Here is a 10,014-nt window from a genome sequence, read left to right on the forward strand (position 1 = left end):
GTAATTTAATGAGGCGCTGGAAAGTAAAGTGAACATGCTCAGCAACTTTTCCCTGAGTAAACAGAGGTAAAAGTAAACAGTAAAGGAGTTGGAGAACATGTCGTGTTGAGGTTGTGGTTCAGAGGCTTTGGGTCTGCAGGTTTCTGCAGTTGTGCAGTCGGTTGTTTTGTTGATTAACCTATATTTTTAACTGATAATTGAAATTGAAGGTGGTTTTTCCTTAAGTCATGAGTAGCCAGTGCACTGGGGTCATCCTTTGTTACTGAAATATTTATGTGTTGACTTGAAAATCGCTGGAAGGTGCTCATGTATGAGTTTTTGTCCTTAAATTATGCAGTATGACTCAGAAATTGCAGCTAAAACAGAGAACACTTTCCCCAGGACATATTTCTCCATTTGAGCTCAGATTTAATTCTTTTGTAGGGATATTTTTTCCATAAATTGTTAAAGACTCAATATGAGAAGTTTGTGTTGGAGTCTGTTTTATGCTAGGAGTGGTAGTTGTTTTTTTCTTTTTAGCCTTGGCCCTCACCGCAGGGTATTGTCATCAGTTCGTCTGTCTGTATGCGCAAAAACTTTGGCATGGACTGAAGGTCAAGGGTTTTCAAGTGTAGGAATGTTATGTTTTTTTTGTTTTTTTTTTTAAATCTTACTGGCTGATGGACCATGAGCTATTATGAAGGTGTTGTTTCTGGCGTCGTCTTCAACTTCATTTTCATCTTCGTTTTTGTCTTTGTTAGCAATTTTGTCAAACATCTTCTCCAAGGAAATTACAGGTCGGATTCATTTCAAATTTTATATGTATCTTCCTTGGGACAATGTCTGCAAAGTTTGTTCACAGTTTTGAGAAATTTAGATTTTTACATTTTGACAATTTTTGATTATTAAAAAAATGCCTTTACTTATGGTCCGTTTTTTGATAACTTGTAACATGTAAATTGTTAAAGATATCAATATAGTTCCTATTGATCACTGATAGGAAGTCATATATGGACTTTAATTTGGGTTCATGACCTTTGACCTGAGCAACCTTGAAGGGTCAATCTGAAGGTCAACAATGTTTAGATTTTAACATTCTTCTTCTCTAAAACTACTGGTCAGGTTCATCTCAAATTTTATATGTAGCTTCCTTGAGACACTGTCTACAAGATTTTTTCACAGTTTTGAGAAATTTTGACTTTGGATTTTTGAGAAATTTTTGAAATATTAAAAATGTACCTTACTTATAGTGGGCCAAATTTTTTATGGTTTTAACATGTCAATGGTTCCAGATATCAATGTATTTTCCTATTGATCACTAATAGAAGTCACATATGGACTTTGATTGCATTAACTGAGTTCTCCTCCAGTGAAAGAACCACCCACTTCTGTTTTAGATTGATCTGAATCCAGACCACAGGACTGGAACATAGAACAGAACCTGACAACCTCACACATTCAACTGGGGATTAGTAGTATTGAAGTTTTTCTGCAGCAACAGATGAGCAGAAAAAAAAGCAGTGAAGAACTCTGGATGTCAGAAAAGACAAGACCTCTAGATAAATAATCAGTGACGATGTTTTAATGCATGTGGGCAAAAGACTTCAGCACAAACTTCATGTATGTACTAAAGAAAACCAAACAACTGCAACTTGTTGTGCAATAGGTTCATGTTTCCACCTGTAGAAGCATTGTTTGTACGCATTTTTTGTATATCCATCATCATTTGCTTGTGCTTCTGAGTCAATTTGTGACAGTGAGGATTATCTGTGTGATCATTGGAGCTGTGATCATTTGCACAATCACTACAGTGATTTCATTAATTATTTTAACGTGACTGGCGGACACAGTCAGTATATTTACATGACTATTTGATGAGCACCATCTTAAAGTAATGTTACCTGAAGGGAACTAGCACCACTACTTGAATTGTTCTTGTACTTTCATCCCCTGGACATGAATTTTCAGAGTGAAAATGCACTGGAATATCCATAAATTAATCAGTTTTATTTTATTTTTAGGATTAGATTTTTTTTTTTTTTTGTACATTGTACATTTTAGGATACCTGGTATTAGTCAGTTGAACAGTCTTTCAACCTTTTTAGCTCACCTGCTGTTTATCTCAAGTCATTTAAGTTCTATTACTTGGCTGACTGATAATGGGAACTTACTGACATTAATATTTAGAGCTGAAACAATTAATTGACTCAAAGCGATCCAAAAAAATCATTCAACCACAGTTCTCCTGAATCAAAGCTTGGTTTCTTTCATTTCTCTGCTGTTAAACATTGGTTTCCACTGTTGTGTTTCACACGGACGCTTATTGTGACGCACAAACAAGCTTCAATTCAGGAAAACTGCAATAGAATATTTCCCTTTAATCAGTTCGAGTCATGAATTGAATTGTGAATTTTTGCATTTGCTTCAAGCACCTAAACGATTAATCGTTTCAGCTCTATTAATATTGTAGATTTCACACTTTGACACATACAGTCAGGTCCATAATTATTCAGACAGTCACATATTTTCTAGTTTTCCTCTGTTTACCCCCACAGTAGATCTGACATTAACCAATTGAGATGTGGTTAAAGTGTGGACTTAACACTTTAATGGTAGATTTTTCTTTTTAAGTGAGATGTGAAGAAAGTAGATGGTCAGTTGTGGGTAGAAAATTATTATTACAATCAGAGCAGAAAAAAATATTTTAGAAATTTAACGGTAGAACATTTAAAATCATAGTCATGGGTAACAAAAAAATCAAAGTTGAAAGAAATTAAGTAAATTTAAACCAAACTAACCAATGTAATGATATTTATCCCATAATATAAAACTATATTCTGACCGTATTAGTCATTACTGTTTTGTATCCCAGACCCCCGTTGGAAAAGAAACACCTGAAATCCAACGTGTCCACATACTTTTGTCCACATAGTGTAGGAGGAAGAAGAAACAAACAAAATGATGGAAGAGCCGAGGAAGGCCTGGAGAAAGAGATGGAGGGATGCACTTAGAGGAGGAGAAAAAGAGCGAGATGGATGGCGGCCGGGATGGATGAAGAGAGATGGGCAGAGGGAAAGTGTGCCCTCCTTGTGGCTGCTGCAGTGCTGTGCAGGAAGCCGATTCATCACCACCAAATAAACTCCAGAGAGAGGAGGGGAAACAGAGGGGGAAAGATAGAAGGCATACACTGGCGTCAGCATGCACTCCGTCATCCTCCACCCCTCCTCCCTCGTCCCTCCACCTATCACTCTCTCCTCGGTATTGCTAAGGTTTGCCGTACATATTGCTTTGTGTTTGTGTGTCCAGGAGTGTCATTTCCCAGCATGCACAAAGCTCTGCGCATGTAAACGTACAAGTGTAGGGATGGAAAACGGATCAGAATTTTGCCATTCTGGTCCCATTATCAATATCACTTCCCTGTTGATTCTCTTATCGATTCTTATCGGGGTCCAAACTCATTTTATGTCTGGGGCCACATTCAGCCCAATTTGATCCCAAGTGGGCCAGATCAATAAAATAATTGGCATTATAACTAGGGGTGTAAGAAAATATCGGTTCTGCAATATATCACGATATTTCATTTCACAATACTGTATCGATATTAAAAAGTACTGCGTTGATATTTGTAAGTATTTATTCAAACTAGCGGCATTGCACCCGTTGGTGCCATTGTACAATAGCATGAGAGGCTAAAAGTGCCCAGCATACCTCACAACATTTGCATATGGGACATAAAATTGTGCATAGTAAGGTAGTCAGGTAATGTTTTGTATTCATTTGGCGAGTTTGGTGGCGATCGGGCCTGTGAAGGGTCCGAGGGTGAGGTTTGGACCCGGTCTGTGGTGAGCTCTCAGGACCTGGTCCGAGGTGAGCTGGGACCCTGTTAAAATCTCCCCAGCATACCTCACAACATTTGAATAGGGACATAAAATTGGTGCCTAGTTGATAGTCAAGTAATGTTTCTATTCATCTGGCGAGTTTGGCGGCGATCGGGCCTGTGAAGGCTGAGGAACATCCGTACAAACGCCCTCCTGTGCTGACAACATTGAGCGGACATCGAGCAGACATCGGACAGACACAAAATGTGCATTATATAGTAGAATACAGATATTGTGGAGGTTCATTTTTGTTTTTTCTTTTTTGTTTATATTTTATTTATTATTTTTTTTAACACTCTTTTATTAAATAAGGTTAGTTCCTTTGTTGGAATTGCACAAAAATAATGCAATGTTAGTTATGAACTAATACATTATGAACATCTTGTGCAATCCCAACAAAGGAACTAACATTATTTAATAAAGTGTAAAATAATAATAAATAAAATATAAACAAAAAAGAAAACGAAATGAACCTACACACATGTCTGCATTTGAATAAATACCTAAAAATATGGATACAGTAGTTTTTAATAATCGATACAGTAGTATGAAATGAAATATTGCCATATATTGCAGAACTTCTTACACCTCTACTTAGTAACAGGCGGAATATTGTTAAAATTGCACTTAAGTTTCTTTAGACATTTGAGGTCATTCTCATTTTATTGTTAGAGTAGTTTGTTAATGTAAAAATTTTAATAATTTCATGTTATTTTTTGTAAACACACCTTTCTGCTCAATCAAATTAAGTTTCTGAAGGTAGAGGAAAGGAAAATTAGCTGCATAACAGCGGGAGGCTTAGAGGAATTAGTAAAATGTCTATAGGTTTCACTTTCACTTTAAGGTTCGATAGTGATGCGCGAGTCTGGTTTTTTTTCAACCTGCGGGGCTTTTGTGGAATTATTTGACCCGACCCACGAGTAACCCACTGATCCGTGCATCACTAACGTACGGCACAGAACGTACCCCCTTATCAAACCTGGACGGACCTGTCCATAGACGCACTACAGCAGTGGCAAACATACGACCTGTGGGCCAAAACCGGGCTGCCAAAGGTTCTAATTTGTCCCACAGTATGAATTTGGAAAGTGCAAAAATGATACTGAAGTTATTAAGAGTCAAAGGTGTCATAGTTGTTTTAGTTCACGTTCCACATTCAGCCCATCTGGGATCTACAGTAAGAATAATAGTATAATAACCTATAAATAATGACTCCAAATTTAAACCAAAGTTTCATGTAAAAAGTCGGTATCGAATCGGTATCAGATTGGTATCAGCAAAAACTAATCCTAAAAAAAATCAGATCAGATTGGAAGCAAAAAAATCCAGATCAAGACATCACTAGTGTGGTGCATTTATGGTGATTTTTTTTTTTTTTTTTTTTTTAAATTTTTACTGAATTTGCCCTTAAAAGTAATATACAAAGCACAGTTCATGTTGTAAGTCTGACCAGTACAGTTACAGTTTAAGGAAACAGTCTAAGGAACTGAGCTACTGGGATCCAGTTGTTGTATAGAAGTGGTTCTGGATTCCCATCCATAGTGTTCTATAAGTGTGTGGTGCTGTAGGTCTGAGCAGAAGCCTCAGGGACAGCCTTGTGTCAATATTATCTTTGAGCACGCCCAATGAATGTACTAACAGCTCTTTCCTCTAATTATGCACTGGAGAGGAGGGAGGGAGGGAGGGAGAGGTGGATGAAGGGGGAGAGGAGGACGAAGAGGAGGACAACGACTAAGAGGAAGAAGAAGAGGAAAATGAAGAAGAAGACAGATGAAGAGGAGGATGAAGAGGAGGACGAAGAGGAAGAAGACAAAGAGGAAGAGGAGGACTAAGAGGAAGAGGAAAAGAAAGAAGAAGACAGATGAAGAGGAGGATGAAGAGGAGGAGGAGTACTAAGAGGAAGAAGACAGAGGAAGAGGAAGGCAAAGAGGAAAAGGAAGAAGACGGAAGAAGAGAAGGATGAAGAAGAGGAGGAGGACTAAGAGGAAGAAGACGAGAGGAAGAGGAGAAAGAGGAGGACAAAGAGGAAGGCAAAGAGGAAAAGGAAGAAGAAGACGGAGGAAGAGGAGGAGGAAGAATAAGAAGAGGAAGAAGAAGACAAAGAGGAGGAGGAGGAGGATGAAGAGGGAGAGGTGGATGAAGAGGAGGAGGAAGAAGAGAAAGAGGAAGAGGAGGAGGAAAAATAAGAAGAGGAAGAAGAAGACAAAGAGGAAGAGGAGGACAAAGAGGAAGATGAAGAGGTGGATGAAGAGGAGGAGGAAAGAAGAAGAAAAGAAGAAGAGGAGGACGAAGAGCAACAGAATGAAAGAGGAGGAGGAAGAAGAGGACGACGAAGAGGAACAGGAGGGACTAAGAGGAAGAGGAGGAAGAAGAAGACAAAGGAAGAGGAGGACAAGAGGAAGAGGAGGAAGAGGAAGACTAAGAAGAGGAGGATGAAGAGGGGGAGGAAGAAGAGGACGATGAAGAGAAACAGGAGGGGGAAAGAGGAAGAAGACGAAGAGGAAGAGGTCTAGCTCATGCAGCCGTTAGCGTTCCAGTAGTTGCTCGTTCCCTTCTGCCACCTGTCTGTGTGTGTGTGTGTGTGGGTGTGTGTGTGTGTGTTCCTCTTTTCCGTCTGTCCATCAGTGTCAGTCTGTCTTGTCTGTTGTGTGGTGCAGACAGTGTCATCAGTGGAATATTCACTCAGTGGGAAAAACGCTGAACCCCTCCAGAGCTGCAGAGTCCAAACAGACGGCTCCTTTACAGGAGATCTATGGAGTGGTGTTAATAGAAGAGTGGAAATGTCAGTTCAGTGGAAGGCAGAGGAGGAGCTATGAGCCACAGATGGGATATTAGCATTGGAGTCCAAGTCCTTTCAGTTCAGGTTCCACATTCACACCAGTATGATCTCAAAGGGTCTAACCAGTAAAATAAGAACCCATAAATAATGATACCTCTGAATATTTATCTGTGTTTTAGAGGAAAAAACAGTACAAGTACATGATGAAAATGTTTACATCTACAAACTATGCTTTAACATGTGACAAACATGAACAGCCATAAATCATTTTTTAACCTTTTTATGTTTATTTTTACTTTATTTATTTATTTATTTATTTATTTTTTACTTTTATTATTATTTTTTTTTTAAATTCAAATTTTTATTCAGAACAGTGTCAAAACATGTTCAAACATGTAACATGTTCAAAGTGCTGGAGAACAACTCAGTGACCTGCACGTGTTTTTCATAGGTTGAATCGTCCTGTAAATTATTGTTTGTTGTAAATGTATGAGGTAATTGTGTGTTGTAACTATATGTTGTGTTTCATGCTGTCTCTTGACCAGGATGCCCTTGAAAAGAGGTTCTTAATCTCAATGGGATCTTTTTCCTGGTTAAATAAAAGTTAAATCAAATAAAAAAAACAAATTACACAGAACATTATTGTAACAAAGTACACTGTTCTTTTTTTTTTTTTTAGAAAAAAAAAAGGGTGTCAATATTGCTCACCGAAAGGAAAAAAAACCCACAATAATACCAATTTGTGAATCTTTGTAACAATGAATGTCATATAAACAGACTTTCCAGTGTGAAACATAGCAGAAGAGTGATTTGGTAAGATCAATGCTTTTCATGAATTTTATTTTTTTAATTTATATTTTGGTATTATTTTAAAACTTTTAGTTAACACAAACAACTTTGCATCATATTTTTTCACTTACCATTTTTTTTATGTTGCAATTTTACAACTTTTTGGTCCTAATTCTACGGTCATTTTTTACAGTGTAATGATTTTTTCTGATGGTTTTTTTTTTATTGTTCATATTGTTGTACTGACTGGAGTAGCAACTCACAATGACAAAGTCTATTCTATTCTATTCTATTCTATTCTATTCTATTCTATTCTATTCTATTCTATTCATATAAAACAATCCACATACAAGTGTGAACATTTTTCAGTTATAAATCTCACATTATGTCACAGTTTGATTCATTTGTTTCTTCTTCTTTGTTGGTTTTGTCGCAGGTTTTGTGGCATCTCGACATCTTCCGCAGAAGCTTTCGACAGCTGACCACACACAAATGCATGGAGGACTCGTGTATCTTCTGCGCTCTGAAGGTACAAACACTTTTTCATTTGGTTTGAGGTGGATTTCACCTGAAAAGCCTCTTTAGTTTGTTGGTGGTTTTACTTTTTTTTCATTTTTCTGTCTGTTTCTGTGAGTCTCATGAGGAGTGAGCAGTTCAGAAAAAAAAAAAAGTGCTGAAGTTTGCAAAAATTACGACAAAAATAACTGAAAACTAACAAGAGCAGAATAAGTGTAGTTTGAAAAATATAAAACAAAAACATCCAAAATGTTTAAAAAAAGAAATTTAAAAATGCATATTTGATTTATTTTCATTTCACTTAAGTCTGTTTGTGAAATTTAATAATAGTGGTTAGAAATAAATCTAATAAAATATGACAAATTCCATCTAATTGAGTATTCTTGTACGCATGGCTCGACGGGTGGGGGGGGGTTATACATATTGATATCGTCTGATACTAAAAAATTCAGATTTTTTTCCATATCGCCATGCCCTATTTACATGTATTACTATTTATTAACATAGATAGGTGTGTTCTTTAAAATTGAATAATATAAATAAATAAATATAACTGATACAATATTGGCAAAACATATACAACAGTTGCATCATAGATAACCTCAATGTTAACTTCAGAGTCTTTTTGTAAAAACTAAACTTTGATCACATTCACATTATGATTAATTTAGAATAGGTTTTTCTGAAAGTGGAATAATGTAGTAAGAAAAACATAGTAAATATTTAAAAATCTAAGAAAAGGTAAAATTTTGTTGTATTTACATTAGGGCTGTAAGAAAATATCAGTTCTGAAATATAGCACGATATGTCATTTCACAATACTGTATCGATTTTAAAAAGTACTGTATCGATATTTTTAGGTATTTATTCAATGCAGATATTGTGAAGGCTCATTTTTGGCTTTTGTTTTTCTTTTATTTATTATTATTTAAGACTCTTTTATTAAATAATCTTAGTCCCTTTGTTGGGATCGCACAAAAATAATGTTCTGATGTTAGTTCTGAACTTAAACTGTAATGTCTATAAAACATAATTTCAGTTTGAACACATTTTGTGATATAGCATTAGATCCTGTTCTGATCAAATAAAAATGTGTTTAGTGTTAGTGGATATTTTGGGGGCAATTCAATTCTTCAAGGAAATAACCATTTAAAAAAAAGAAACAAACAAAAAAAAAAATAGCCTTTTTAACAGTATCATGATATATCATGATATATCGTATCGTGATCCTAGTATTGTGATTTGTATCATATTGCCAGATTGTTGCCAATACACAACCCAAATTTGCATTAAAAATAACATAAATATAGCGAGAAAAAACTACTGAAACATAAAAATATGCAACAGTTTTGTCATAAATTACATCAAAAACCATTTAACTATTTGTTTTATGGTGGAACAAATCCAGTAAATAGATTTATTAAATGTCTATTCTTTAGTCGAATATGCACATGAGTATGTATCCATGTGACCTTTACACCTCCAGTGTACATTCCCAGTATGCTGTTGTTCTTTTGTTTCCGGTTTCTACCGTTAATTTCTCCCCGTAGACGATCATGTTCAGTTCAAACTCCTCCGTATGGGAACCAGTCAGACAGAAGATGAAGTGTTCTATCTGTAGCATCATGAAACCCTGATAATGAAGTGGCCTTATGCAGCTCGCTTCCAGCCATTTGTTGCATCGATGATGACAAATCCACGTCTGAGCGAAAGGCTTGTGTGTCGGTGTGTGTGTGTGTGTGTGTGTGTGTGTTGCGTCGATGTGTGTGTTCTACACGCCGCTCTGTCTCCGGCTCTTCTCTGTAATTAATTGGCCGACTGAAAGCGCTGAGCCAGCAGAGCCCACGCTGCGATGATACACACTCCTACGTACGCACACAAATCTTAAGGCGCACAGGGAGGAAGCTCTCAAACACATATGCATCTGGAGAGGCTCGCAAATCTGTTTTCAGCGCCATGGGACGGTCTTTTAGTCTGGGTTTGGTCCACACACAGGCCTAGTCCAGCAGGAGGATGGTGGATCACACATGCATTAGGCAGTGTCTGTGGTCACATCCAATCTGATATACACTA

General features: G+C 36.8%; 1 long non-coding RNA gene across 1 annotated transcript in view; it reads left to right on the top strand.

The window, feature by feature from the left end:
- LOC115439289 (uncharacterized) overlaps positions 1-7,954 on the top strand; it is a 48,598-nt gene extending 40,644 nt beyond the window's left edge. The window contains exon 3 of the long non-coding RNA XR_003938236.1: positions 7,862-7,954. This is a non-coding gene — a long non-coding RNA (uncharacterized LOC115439289). The remainder of the gene's footprint in view (positions 1-7,861) is intronic.
- Positions 7,955-10,014: the final 2,060 nt, after the last annotated feature.

The sequence above is a fragment of the Sphaeramia orbicularis genome, chromosome 19 (assembly GCF_902148855.1).
Source record: "Sphaeramia orbicularis chromosome 19, fSphaOr1.1, whole genome shotgun sequence".
Lineage (NCBI taxonomy): Eukaryota > Metazoa > Chordata > Actinopteri > Kurtiformes > Apogonidae > Sphaeramia > Sphaeramia orbicularis.